Raw genomic sequence first — 13,854 nt, forward strand, 5'->3', positions numbered from 1 at the left:
AAAGGCTCTGGTACCATGCAGCAGACAGAGCTGACCTGCCTGGGAGGGATTTCCAAATATCCCTTCCTTGTTCAACAATGACACTCAGAGCCTTCCCAAGAGCTCCACAGGTTCCATCTGCTGCAGGTATGTAAATACTGACCTGGACACAAGTTGTCAGCCATGAATTTTGTACTGATCTTTGCAAATAAACCTCAATGTTTCTGTAAAGGGAAGGTGACAACTCTTTCAAGGGAGCAACTAAGGGGTGGGAGTTTAAAACCATGAGTTAGAGGTGCCTACCTTGCTGGAGGGAGAAGTGTCTTAAGTGTCTTAATTACTTAATTACACGTGTTTCCACCTTTGATGAATGTCCACCTAAGATCCTATTAAAACCAAGGTAATACCCTTTTTTTCCCTATACTGCTGTGTCTGCCTCTTATTTTTACCAGCTTTAAGGCATCAGACTAAAGTGAAATCCCCAATGGCTCCAAGGTTGTTTTCACCAACTTTTCCTTGAGGTTTTTACCAACCACATCCTCATCCATGTCTGCAGGGAGGGACAATGGCACACCTGACAAACTCAGTTATCACAGAATCATTGGTTGGAAAAGCTGTCCAGGATCATCGAGTCCAACTGTGCCAAATCCCCACCTTGTCCCCAGCCCAGAGCACTCAGTGCCACATCCAGGCCTTCCCTGGACACCTCCAGGGATGGAGACTCCAAACCTTCCCTGGAACTGTGTCAGCTGTGCCAGGAACGCTCCAGGGAATGCTGAGCCACCCACAGCCACATCCCACAGCAGTCACATGGTGGCCAGGGCAGTCCCAGAGCCTCAGCCAGTGGGCCAAAGCTTCGTGGCACAGTTTGGATCTGCTGGTTTGACTGCCAAGCCAGTGCTCTCCATATCAGCACCGGGCAAAGTTCGGGAGATAACCAGAGCAAGGAGCATTTCCCATAAAATGGAGCATTTCCCATAAAATGGAGCATTTCCCAAGTGCTGTGATCTGGACATGAAGGGACAGCCACTTCCAGTGGTTCAGGATCCAGCATGTTTAACTTGGATCCTGGGAATAAATGGGAACAATTGCCTGCAGAGGTGGTGAAACACCTGAATTCAGTGCATTTCTGCTTTGCTAGCACATAAATCCATGATTTACTCATCCATTCAGCAGATGTGCTCAGGTTTTGGGAGCAGTGAGTGTACCTGGCATCCCAGCCATGCAGGTGAACACAAAGATCCCAGACAATGATGGAGGTTCACAGAGAATTCCAGAACTGTTTGAGCTGGAAGGGACTTGTGGAGATCCTCCAGGGTTACCTGGAGCAGGTGGGTTTGGAAAGTCTGCAGAAAGGGCAGCTGCTCCAGGGCTCTGCCACCCTCCACAGAAAGTGGTTCTTCCCCAAGTGGAGATGGAATTTGTGTTCCAGTTTGTGCCACTGCCCCTTGTCCTGTCACTGGCACCATGCTCTGGCATCCCCCTTGGCAGTATCTGTGTGACAATCACTCTGGGGCAGGGATTTGTCACACACAGGGACATTTCTGAGGCCAGAACCACTTATGGAAGCTCCTCATCCTCTCCTCCCCAGCTGCCCTCAGCTCACAAACATCAGTGCAGCTTCTGTCCAGGGAGGTCTGACTTACCCACACTCCTCCCAGGGAAGGAGTTTCAGAAGTCACAGGAAATTACAGCTCAAATTTACATGTAAAAAACAAATCTCTGTGCAGAAAGAAGGCTCCAGGTTCCTGCTGACACCACCTACACTGTCACTGAGTCCCCGAGACCACAGCTTCAACACAAGCAGTTATTTCTTCCAGAAAAAAGAAATTTGATCATTTTGTTATTCCAGCAGCTAAACCTTACACAAGGCTCCCACAAACAAAACAAAAGAAAATGAACAAAGGAACTATTTTAGTGATGTTTTATGCATACCAAGAGACAAGAGGGACAATAAGGTTTTTATTCATAAGGTACTAAGGGGGAAAAAAGGAAATGAAGCTCTAGCAAGGAACAGAACTTCCTTCAGAGCTGTTCCCATGCAGCAGTAACCTCTGCTCAGTGTCAGTTAATTCCAGGTTTGAGGGCTGATTTAATTCCCTGCCATTACATCTTTCATTTTCCAATATACTCAATTACCTCCAGTCCAGGCACCTTTAGCAGCCTCTATTTTTAGGGAGAGCATCACATGAAGCAGCTGCATCTCCCCATGAATCCCCCTGCCAGGAGCCCAGCAGGTTCCACACCCAAAATCACAGCAGGGGAAAGTCTGGACTCCAGACAGCCCAGTCTGCAGTTGGAATTCTACTCTAAACCGCCAGAGACATGAATTAAATATGTTCAAGTTCAATTACAGCCAATTAAATCAGTTTTCATGCATGTCTCACCCTACTTGAGCTATATTTGTTAGCTAGAAAATAAATACAGTACATGGATCTGCTTTCACATAAACTGCTATTTATGAAACACAGAATTTGTCACTACTCGCTGTAATGGGAATTTTGCCCTCAAATTACATAAAAATAAAATTCAAGTTAACACTTATCCTGGCTAATTTATACTCAGCAGATGGACAAGACAGATAACATATAAATGAAGGGAAGTGAATTCATTCAGAAAAGCATCAGCTTTACCAAAGAGGAGGTGCTGTGCTGGAATAGTTAAAAAGATTCAGCCACTCAATTCACTCTTGTGGAATCACTGAATCCCAGGATGGATTGGGCTGGGAAGGATCTTAAACCTCAACCTTGTTCCATGGGCAGAAACACCTTCCTCTGGACCAGACTATTCCAAAAGGATGCATGGGATGATTCACTGCTGGAAAACCTGTTTCTGTTCTTAACAACCACAAAATAACACCATTATTTCTGAGTGTCCCAAGCCAAGCTGCCCAGAGCAGGGAGTTCTGTCACTGCTGGCACCAAGCACACAGTGCCATCCATCAGTGCCACCAGCACTGCCACCCCACATGTGACCTCAGCATCACTCCTGCTCACAAAGGGCTGGGATCCACTGTGAGCCAGCCCTGCTGGAGATTTCCAACAGGGAATGGCTGGTTAAGGACACACCTGGTCCTTCCCCCAGGACCAGCAGGGTGTCTAATGTTCCTGCAGGATGTTCCCTCCAAGGCCCCAATACTCAATCCACTCAATAGGTGTAAATAAACACCTGACTGGGATGGTCTCAGTCACTGAATAGCAACTTACAGGTCAGAAAAACCTTTCATTTATTAACCCCTCAGCATCAAGGCAGCAGGTTCTGATCTTTGGTTTACACCAAGCTCTAGGAGTATGTAAGACATTTCCTGCACCTCAAGGTAATGGCACAGCATGACCATGAGAGTTCCTCCAGTGTCCAGCTCCTGGAGGAGGTCAAGTATTGAACTCCAGATGTTTCCACCTGAAAGTTCTCCAGCAAGTGAGAAGATGAATGGCAGAGCTCTCAAGTTCATCAGCAGGGAAAAACCTTGAAATAAAGGTGTATTGTTATGATATTGCCCTGAAGCATCACATTTATCAGAAAGTTTTATCACCTTGTTTAGCTATTATTGACACTGCAACAGTCAAATTGAACTCACAGAAAAAGCCTGAGAAACAGGAATAACGTGCCTTTGAAGATGTTGAAAAAACTGGCAGAATGTCCCACAACACACCTAGAATCAAAATTGCCTGCTACCCCAAAACACTGACATCTCCCGAGGCAGCACTGCAGGCTGCAAGGCTTGTTTGGATTCCTTACTTTGCTGTGCTCTGCCAGAAAGTTCACAGAACCTCAGAATGCTTTGGGTGGGAAGGGACATTACAGCTCATCCAGTGCCACCCCTGCCATGGCAGGGACACCTTCCACTGTCCCAGGCTGCTCCAAGCCCATCCAGCCCTTGGACACTGCCAGGGATCCAGGGGCAGCCACAGCCTCTCTGGGAATTTCATCCCAGCCCCTCCCCACCCTCTCAGGAAACAATTTCATCCCAATATCCCATCCATCCCTGCCCTCTGGCAGTGGGAAGCCATTCCCTGTGTCCTGTCCCTCCATCCCTTGTCCCCAGTCCCTCTCCAGCTCTCCTGGAGCCCCTTTAGGCACTGGCTGCTGGGTTTCCCAACTGGTGCTGCTGAGGACAAAAAGAGGTCAACTCTGATCATAATAGGAAAAACCTCATCTGGGTATTGGGAAAAAGTTGTGCTGCAGGTGGGGTGTGACTGGCACAGAAATGCAGAGAGGTGCTGGCACTGCTGTCCCTGGGGCAGTGAGAGACCCCAGGCACCCTAAATTAACATGGCCCTGCTGGGAGGTGACAGCAGCACAAAGTCTGTGCTCCACAGGCTGCCTCAGTCTTGCTGTCAGTCCTGGTGCCAGGACAGGACCCGAGGTGTGGATCCCATTTCCCAGTGGCTCAGAGCTGCTCTGGATCCACCAAAAGCCCTGCAGTCAGGGGAGATTCCTGCTGGATGAGGTCTCCTTTTGATCTTCAAGGCATCAGATAGTGGCCACCAGCTTTGAAAGGGCTTCTGACCCTGCAGGTGACAGAGGTGGTGTGCAGTGTCCTGCTCAGAGCAAGTGCAGCCATTGTCACCCAGCTGCTGCAGGAGCTGCTGTGGGCACAGTGACTGTCAGTGCTGTGGTTTGTCACCCTGGGGGTTGTGGGGCTGCTGCTCCAGCTGTTGGCAGAGCTCTCTTCCTGTCAATCCTCATGTCACTCTCTGACACAGGCCATGGCTGCACTGGGGCTTGGAGCAACCTGGGACAGCCAAAGGTGTCCCCAAGGCATGGGGTGGAACAAGATGAGCTTAAATGTTCCTTCCAACCCAATCCATTCTGTCATTCCAGGACCCAAACCCAGGCAGCTCCATCTCCTGGTTCTCTGACTGGGCCAAGGACACATCCCTGGGGCTGGGGACACCTCCCTGGGGCTGGGGACACCTCAGCAGAGCAGACAATCCCAGTCTAACGCTGTTGCAAATGGGGTTTCTGAGCCCCTCTGATGGAACCCACAGCATTTCTGCTCCCTGAAGCAGGAATGAGATGCAGCAGACTTTCCAGAGAACTCCCATTGCTGGTCCATGCTGATCCAGACAGACCAACAAGAAGCACAAATCCCAAAGAACTAGAAAGGAGCTGCCTTTGCCAGAGATTTGTGCAGCAAACATAACTAAGTAACTTTGTTGTTTACCAGGAAGATCAAAAAGTTCCGTGGAGATGAAAGCAGTTCCCAGCACGCTCAAGGAATCAGGAGCATCTGAGGGACTCCTTTAACCAGCAATTAGACAGCTGTGCTGAAGCTCCACATCTGAGCTCCCTCTCAAGTGACAGAGGCACGAGCACGTCCTGCCACGTGCACAGAGATGGAGGTGACAGCTTGGTTTCTAATGAGCTCGTTATGCCACAGCAACCCCACTTCGGAGGAGGAAGAGGATGGATGAGACACAGCCTGCAGCCAGCCTTGGAAGGTGTGAAATCAGTGTTGCTACCTGAGGAGCTGGCAACTTGTAGATACTGCTAGCAGCGTTTTAATGACCAAAGTTCAGACATTTATTATAGATCTGAAGTAATGAGAGTGCAGTCGAGGTTGTGCCCTCAGGGAAGTCACCTGCCAGGGAGATTTGGTGGTGAGGAAGAACAGGTAGCATGGCTGTGGTTAGAAGGGATAAAGATGACACTTGGCACATGAATATGTCAGACAGCAAGAGGTGAATTCGTGTCCAGGTGCCTGGAGTCAGTAACTGAACACCTGAAGGGAAATGTAAAATCACCTTTACTGTGGAAGATTACAATGCTGGTGGGACTCAACACACAACCATCTCAGAATGACTTATTTGGGACCAGCTACAACCTGTCCAGGGAATGTTATCAGGAAACAGAGACAAGAGTTTGATCTCAGAAGGTGCAGAGGAGCCATGACAAGCCCAGCTTTCCTGAACATTCCATAAGTCCAATAGGAAAATTTCCAGCACCCTTCCTAGTCCAACAACAGCTTCAGTGGATCCAAACACCAGTTTAAAAAGCATCCTTGAGGAAAAAGCTGAGCAGGTATGGATATATATCACTGCAGGAATTCCACACCCATCGGCTCTCAAGCAAGGTCTCTCTCTAGGAGCACTGAGTCAGATTTTGGAAATGCAAGACACAAACGAGAATTTCTCCAGGTTACACAGCACAGAACAGACACAATCCCAGCGGGAAAGAAAGCCTAGGGTTGTTTTAGCTACAGAACAGAACCAAAACATGCAGAGACTTTAGTTAAACCCACACAAGACTTGTAGTCAAACCCACACAGAAAGGAAAACCCACACAGCTGAGTTGCACTGAAACACCAGACGTTCAAGACAACTTGCAGCAGCAGCTCTGGTCTCTTCCCTGTTTTCCAGGGCCAGACAGGGAATTCCCACAGCATCAGGAATTTGACAAGCTGGTTTTCCACGAAGCATTTCTGAAGTACCTTTTCCCTTTGCCAGAGTTACACAAACCCAACACCAGCTGAAATCCTTCTCCACTTCGTGCCATCAAAAAGTCATGGAGCAAACAGGCACTGGCTGCCACTGCCTGGAGAATGTGAGCAACCTGCTCTGCTGCCCAGTCCCTCTTGGGCATTTCTCAAGCCCAGGTGGGATGAAGTCTCCTGGCAGAGCAGCCTTGCCCAGCCACCATCCTTCCCGAGGTTCTGCAGCTCGCTAACAAGCAAGGACATGCAGACTCTCCCAGCTGCAGGGAGGAGGAGCACGGAGCAGGCTGTGGGCAGCCAGGGCTGCCAGGAGCAGAGCCTGCCAAGGTAAAACCATCACAGCCATCACTGCTGGGCTACAGGCAGCAGCATCTGCCTAAAAACCTTCAAGTTAGGGTTGATTCTTTCTATCCCCTGATGAGGTTTTCATCAATAGGCTCTCAGTCAATCCCCTAATTAAATATCAGTATTGACTTGAAGGGTGGAGAAGATCGAGTGTTTTCTCAGGATTAAGACAATGGTTGAATCACAGGATGGTTTGGGTGGGAATGAGCCTTAAAGCTCATACCATCCCACCCCTCCCATGGGCAGGGACACCTTCCACTGTCCCAGAGTGCTCCAAGCTCCATCCAGCCTGGCCTGGGACACTGCCAGGGATCTAGGAGCAGCCACAGCTTCTCTGGGCACCCTGTGCCAGGGCCTACCCACCTCACAGGGAACAATCCCTCCTGAAAGAGAGTAACAGATTTTCTTTCGAAATACATAAACCAAGGAGTCCAGAGGAAATCACTTCTCTGCACCTCCCAGTTGTGTTTATCGCCCAACAAGGCACTAAAATCTAATCAATGGCTACTTAAAACAAAGGCTGCTTGGCAGTTCATTAACAAGTTTCTACCAACACCAACAGAAATATTGTTTGACCTCTGAAAATCCATGAGCAGCCCACAGATCATACAGCCTGTCACAAGAAGCTACCGGCCTGTGCTCCAAATCTGAACACACATCACCCTAAAAAATATCAGGGAATTCCTAACTCTTCATGTCTGTCACTGCTGAAGTGACAGCTCAGTCCCCACCGGGACACAGCACGGGCATAACCCGGGCACTCTCCTTGCCCTGCTTGGCTCCTGGCTGTACTCAGCACATTTGGGGAGCAGCTGCCCAGGAGGTTCAGCTGCACATCAACAGCGTGTCAGTGCAAGGACAGAGGAGCAGCAGGGCTGCCAGCACAGCACTGAGCCCAAGGAAGCAGCTCTGCCACGCTCACGTCCTTCACCAACCGGCTTTGCCCGAGGCACTGACAGCAACAGCACCGCGAGAGGAGCAAACCCAGTTTAGGGTTTGTTTCATACTGGGGGCAGGGAGGAGGGAAGGCCAGGCACTGAACTGCTGCCAAGAGGTTGTTAATGTGGAACTGCGACCAGAAAGTGAATTTTCAAGGGGAACCTCTCAAGCCCAGGGCAGTGCCTGTCCCCTTTGCTGGCACTGCTGGGGCACCTCAGGACAGGAGAGACCTGGAGGGGCTGGAGAGTGTCCAGGGAAGGGAATGGAGCTGGGAAGGGGCTGGAGAGTGTCCAGGGAAGGGAATGGAGCTGGGAAGGGAATGGAGCCCCAGGAGTGGCTGAGGGAGCTGGGAAAGGAGCTCAGCCTGGAGCAAAGGAGGCTCAGGGGGACCTTGTGGCTCTGCACAACTCCTGACAGGAGGGGACAGCCAAGGGTGTCAGGCTGTGCTCCCAGGGAACAGGGACAGGACAAGGGAAATGGCCTCAGGCTGTGCCAGGGCAGGCTCAGGTTGGACATCAGCAGGAATTTCTCCATGGAAAGGGTGGTCAGGCCTTGGCAGGAGCTGCCCAGGGAGGTTTGGAGTTTCCATCCCTGCAGGTGTCCAGGGAATTCCTGGCTGTGGCACTGAGTGCTCTGGGCTGGGGATGAGGTGGGCATCAAGGCACAGCTTGGACTCCATGGGCTGGGAGGTCTTTTCCAGCCTCACTGATCCTGGAATTCTGAGTACAAGCACCACCTACTCTGCTGTTTCCACGTTCCCTGCTGCCCTATCACTCCACCAGCACAGATTCAGAGGGTAATGGAAGGAGCCCCATCAGGGAACTGATCCAGCTCAGCTGAAAAAACAGCCACGTTACACAAAGAAGTTTCTAGCCAGCTCAGTTCCTCAGCTCTTCACCACAGCCATCCCCAGTTTCTCATCAGCTCTCTGAGGCGTGTGCAAAACTGCTGCTCATTATTCACAGCCCTAGATGAGAAAAAACCCAAAACACACCCCCAAAAAACCCCTACAAAACAAAACCAAAACCAAACCACCCTCCCCATACAGTATCACAGCACAAGTCCAGCTCACTCTGTAACCCTTCTCTCGGGTGTCCCAGCAGACAGAGGACAGGACAAACCCTCTCCAGGCCAAACAATACTTGTCCCACACCCAGCAGCCAAGAGCTGAGGGGATTCCCAAGCTCCAGCCTACATCCAGAGCACCACATCCAACAGCCACTGACAGATCCACTTCCATTTTCTGCTTTCATTCTGAACCCACTCATCTTTCCCCCCCAAAAATTCCCTTGGCAGTCAGTTCTGCAGCTCAGCCACCTACAAGTGGAAATGACTTCTGGTTCCCCACATCACAGAAACGACTGAGCAGGAGTTGAGATGGGGAGGTTTTGGGACAAGGTTTATTGGGTTTTTTCCTTTTCTAATTCACCTGCTAAATGCCAGGAGTCAGGAACAGAGAACACAACTCACAGCTGCTGCTGTAAGCTGTAGGTAGGATAAAAAAAGGGATATCATCATGGGATCATGGAATGGTTTGGGTTAGAAGGGACTTTAAAACTCATGCCATTCTGGAATTTCCATTTCTGGAATCTTGAAACTACTTGTTTTTCAAACTTCATTGCAACCACTGCACAGCAACAGCATCTTTACCATTCTAACCATCATTTGTTTCCCAAAGTCTGCCAAGTTTTTTTTTCCCCATTCTCTATCTGGGGCTCCTGCCTTCCAATACTAATATATCACAATCCTGGGTGAACAAATCCTCCCAGGATGCACAAACAAACTTGCATTTAGTATTGAGGACTAATTTTTTAAAATTTCACTGCTTAAATGTGCCAATATGAAGTGATTTCAAAGCAAGCAGTAGCAACTCAAACCCACTTGGAATAAAGGCAAGAGAAATAATTTCAAAAGGGGTTTTCCTATACTTTCACATTTAAAATGAGAGTCTTGAACACTCCTAGCACAACTTTGGTTGTGCTGAAAATAAAACAAACCTCAAAAATAACTCCTTTTTCTCTCTGGATTTGTAGAGTTGCAGCCAGGTGAGTAAAGCTCAGGAATACAGAACACAGCTGCACCTCCAGGAGGGGTTAAGATCCAGGGAAGTTTTCCCTCCCTCAGGAGCACTGGGGGGGAATCTCTCCATGCTTACACACCCTTTGTTCTCCTGAGCTGCTACTAGGGATTTCATGGGAAAGCATTTTTTGTGACTCACCTTCATTTGCATTGGACTTAGTCAGACAACAGTGATTATTACATGCTTAGGCTCAGTTCTGGCATTCAAATTGCTCAGCAGCCATCCTGGCCAGAGGAGCCTCCCTCCCCAGCTAGGCAGCAAAGGTTGGACCTCAAGGAGCTCCACAAAGTGTGCACAGTTCCTAAGGATCCTTTTGCACAGCTCACTTCAAACCAGCAACAACTAAACGCCAAGAAAGAGTTATTAAAAATGAAGATCTCAAGGATACGCTTACCGGGAGTTACTTATCGCAACATTTTTAGCACTCAAAAGAAAGATAATCTCCTGGCAGCAGGGAAAGCACTGAACCAGGAGAAGCACCAAGGAGCATCACCACTGCCCAGAGGGACAGCTACACCCACACAGACCCAGCGGGGAGTATCCCCAGAGCACAACTGAGAAATCATCACAATTCTCAAAACCAAATACTATAAAAATGATTTTCACACCACAAAATCGCTGAAGAACAGTTAAAATTAAAAATGGTTTGTGATGGACTAAGTCTTCCAAGACTTACTCCTTTTGCAGTTGCAAAAAACTCACTGAAGAACAGTTAAAATTAAAATTGTTTCGTGATGGACTAAGACTTCCAAGACTTATTCCTTCTGTAGCTGCAAAGAGCAGGGCAGTGCTGGAGGCCGAGGCGCTGCCCTCTCCAGGGAGGCTAGGATGACTCTGGGATTTCTTGCAGAAATGCCATCTGGAATATTTATAGTGCCTGAGACAGGGCAGTGAAATCACTCACACTGGCACCTCAGCACATCCAGAAGCTTAACTGCTGCTTTAGCAGGAAATATTAGATTGAAGTGACTCAAAGTCAAAGCGAGAGTACATTGAATTACAGGGACAGTAAGTTATATCCCAGCAGCCATTGTGGATCAGGATCAATCAATGTGCAAAGATGAAATGTGAAGTTATTAACATGAAGCAGAAATGCTTTATTAGTGTGTCTTCCCTTACAAATGCAAACAAGCCTTTGGTAAAACAAGCCTTTAGAGAATTAAAACCTTTTCCCCATTCATCCTCCTCAGACAGAGGCCAGTTTCAGTATTCCTTGAGATCCTTCTAAAGACTGAACCTTCCAGTGCCTGAGGAGAAGCTACAAAAGAGCTGAGAGGAACTAGACAAGGGATGGAGGGTCAGGACAAGGGGGAATGGCTTTCCACTGCCAGGGATAGATGGGATGTTGGGAAGGAATTGCTCCCTGGGAGGGTGGGGAGGGGTTGGGATGGAATTCCCAGAGAAGCTGCGGCTGTTCCATCCCTAGCAGTGTCCAAGGCCAGGCTGGATGGGGCTTGGAGCAGCCTGGGACAGTGGAAAGTGTCTCTGCCATGGCAGAGGGTGGCACTGGATGGGCTTTAGGCTCCTTTCCCACCCAAACCATTCCATGCAGCACTCCCTGCCTACAGCCACCACCAAACACTGCAGTATGTTTTACATCCCAGACTATCCCAGGCCATTGGTGGAGCTCTGAACAAACCCCGAGTCAGAGATCAGAGCTGCTTGGGTTATTCAAACACAGGAGAGCTCAGCCAAGGATCCAGTCACCTCCCGTCACCCACTGTGTACACAAGGGCTTTGCAAACCACATTTCCTTGTTGCTACAGGTCAAAGACTCCATTGGAGGTTTTCCCTGAAAATCTGCTCTTCCAGCTGCAAAACCAGCCTGGGCTGCTGTGTTGGGATTTCCCAGAGCTGGGACTGCCAGGGAAAGCCCCTCCACATGCTCCTGGATTGCCACTGCTGCATGGCAAACCTGAGGAGTGTGAGAATGCAGTTACCAGTGGGAATTTGAAATCCCATTTTCAGATTGCAGCATCACTTGGGAATAACACAGAGACAACTGAGTGGACTTGGATAACTCAGGTATTTGAATTCTTCCCTCGTGGAGAGGCTGTTTTCCCCAAGGTGCTAATGGAGATTCTCCCTTTCAATTGACACTTCCCTCAGGTTTCCACATTGGCTTACGGAACAACTACAGACACAAAACATTTTAAGGCATCTCTGGGCAGTTAAACACCACACGGAAGATCTACCTGTACCCCAAAACCTGCCAAATTCCACTGTGAAGACACAAGCCTGGCACACCAAACAGTAACCAAAGGGTGTTCACAGCTACCATGACCAGATGTTTAGGTCAGAATTCAGGGAATGAAACACCTCTGGAGAGCATAAGCCATCCAGCTTATGCTCTCCAGAAATAAACAGCCACTGGTCCAACTGGTGGGAAACACTTCCAAAATCTGCACGTGCACACTTCCTATTAAACTGAGTGATACACCTCTTGAAGGCCCCAAAACTAGAGAGTTAGCCCAAAAACTAACACTAATTACTAAAATACTAATTATTTAAAAGCACAAGTTGTCTGGAGCAGGAGCCAGTATGCGCCTGCTGACTTCTTAACTATGATGTTGACTATTTTTAACTTTGGGAATTGAAATAAACCTTCCCAACGAACTCCAAAGGCAAGGAATGCCATGTGACCGCAGCGAGGATCTGCCAAGCAGTGCCAAAATACACCCCAGCCCCAGCAGCAAAGCCATCCAGCCTCCCAGGGTATGCCATGGCAAGGGACAACATTAACAACTGCCACACAGTCCCCCCAAAAATTCAGCAAAACACCGAGTTGAGGCCCTAAGAGCTTTTAAGCAATAACTTTCTTGATACTTAGTTGTCACAAAGATACTTTTTTTCACTTTCAATTTCCCAAGCCTTGCTTAAGAGAATCTTTTTACGCATTCTAGCGCTAGGTGCAATTTTTGGGTGACGTTTCAACACACAAGAGGAAGTGCACAGGGGTGAACTCACACCCAGCACTACGATTTACACTGACACTCCACGTTCCCTGCCCTCAGTAAACAGCTGCATGACCAGTGATTTAAGAGATTCACAGCAAACACAAAAGTCAGATCCAGTTCAAACTCCTCAAAATAATTTTCTTTTTTATCCAGGTGTGGGTATCTGCTCGTGTTACACCAGTGGGTGCTGTGAGAAAGCTGAGACAGGAATTATCCTAAATTTCCAGAGCCAGTCACCAAGAAGGTGAGAAACGGATAACCTGAACTCTTCATCTGCAAAATAAGACGTTCAGGAGAAGGCAAAGGAAATGCTGTGATACACCTGGGATGGAAGGGTATTTGGTACCAGGCCTGTCCCACGGCACAGATCGCACGGAAAAGGGAAAGACACATCCCTCACGATGTCAGAGCAGCTCTACCTCGGTCAGGAGCTGCTCAGTAAGTCAGCTATGCCAGGAGCCCAGCCGAGGGGGGAAGGATAGCTTTGTTGGGCGAGAAAACAGACCCCACCCACGAGCGCGATGGCTTCAGAGCCACATCAATACGCGGTGCAAAGCCGGCGATGGGGACCCTGCCGCCCGCAGGGACACGGATTAACGCTGATGGAAGGGGCCAGGTGGGCTCCGGCGGCTGGCACGGGGCGTGGGGGACGAGCTGCCAGCGCGGTCCCTGCGGGGGGACAGCGAGGGTCGCTCAGGGTCACCCAGCGCGGAGGGAGGAAGCAAAGCCACCCTGCCCTGCGGCGGGGGCGAGGCGGCGTCGGGCGGCAGCGGGGCGGCTCTGCCGGGCTGCGTGTGCAGGGCGAGGGGACGGAAATGGGCGACACTTGGGGGTCCTGGGGGGTGACACGGGAACGGGGCTGGGGGTGACACGGGGCGTCCCTGGGGGGGACAGGAGTGGGGCTCGGGGGTGACACAGGGGGTCCCTAGCGGTGACACAGAAACGGGGCTGGGGACACACAAGGGGGTCCCTGGAGGGGGGTGACAGGGGGTTCCTAATGGTGTCACAGGGGTTCCTAATGGTGACACAGGAGGTTCCTAATGGTGACACGGGGGTCCCTGTGCGGCTGGAGATAACACACGAGGTCCCTGGGGGTCGCACAATAACGGGGCTGGGGG

General features: G+C 49.7%; 1 protein-coding gene across 1 annotated transcript in view; it reads right to left on the reverse strand.

Annotated features, from left to right (window-relative positions):
- The window catches only part of RAB10 (RAB10, member RAS oncogene family), a 36,960-nt gene that overhangs the window by 22,870 nt on the left and 236 nt on the right, over nucleotides 1-13,854 (reverse strand). The gene's annotated exons all lie outside the window — the stretch shown is intronic.

Source organism: Lichenostomus cassidix, chromosome 3 (genome assembly GCF_008360975.1).
Source record: "Lichenostomus cassidix isolate B80296 chromosome 3, HeHo_3.0, whole genome shotgun sequence".
Taxonomy (NCBI): domain Eukaryota; kingdom Metazoa; phylum Chordata; class Aves; order Passeriformes; family Meliphagidae; genus Lichenostomus; species Lichenostomus cassidix.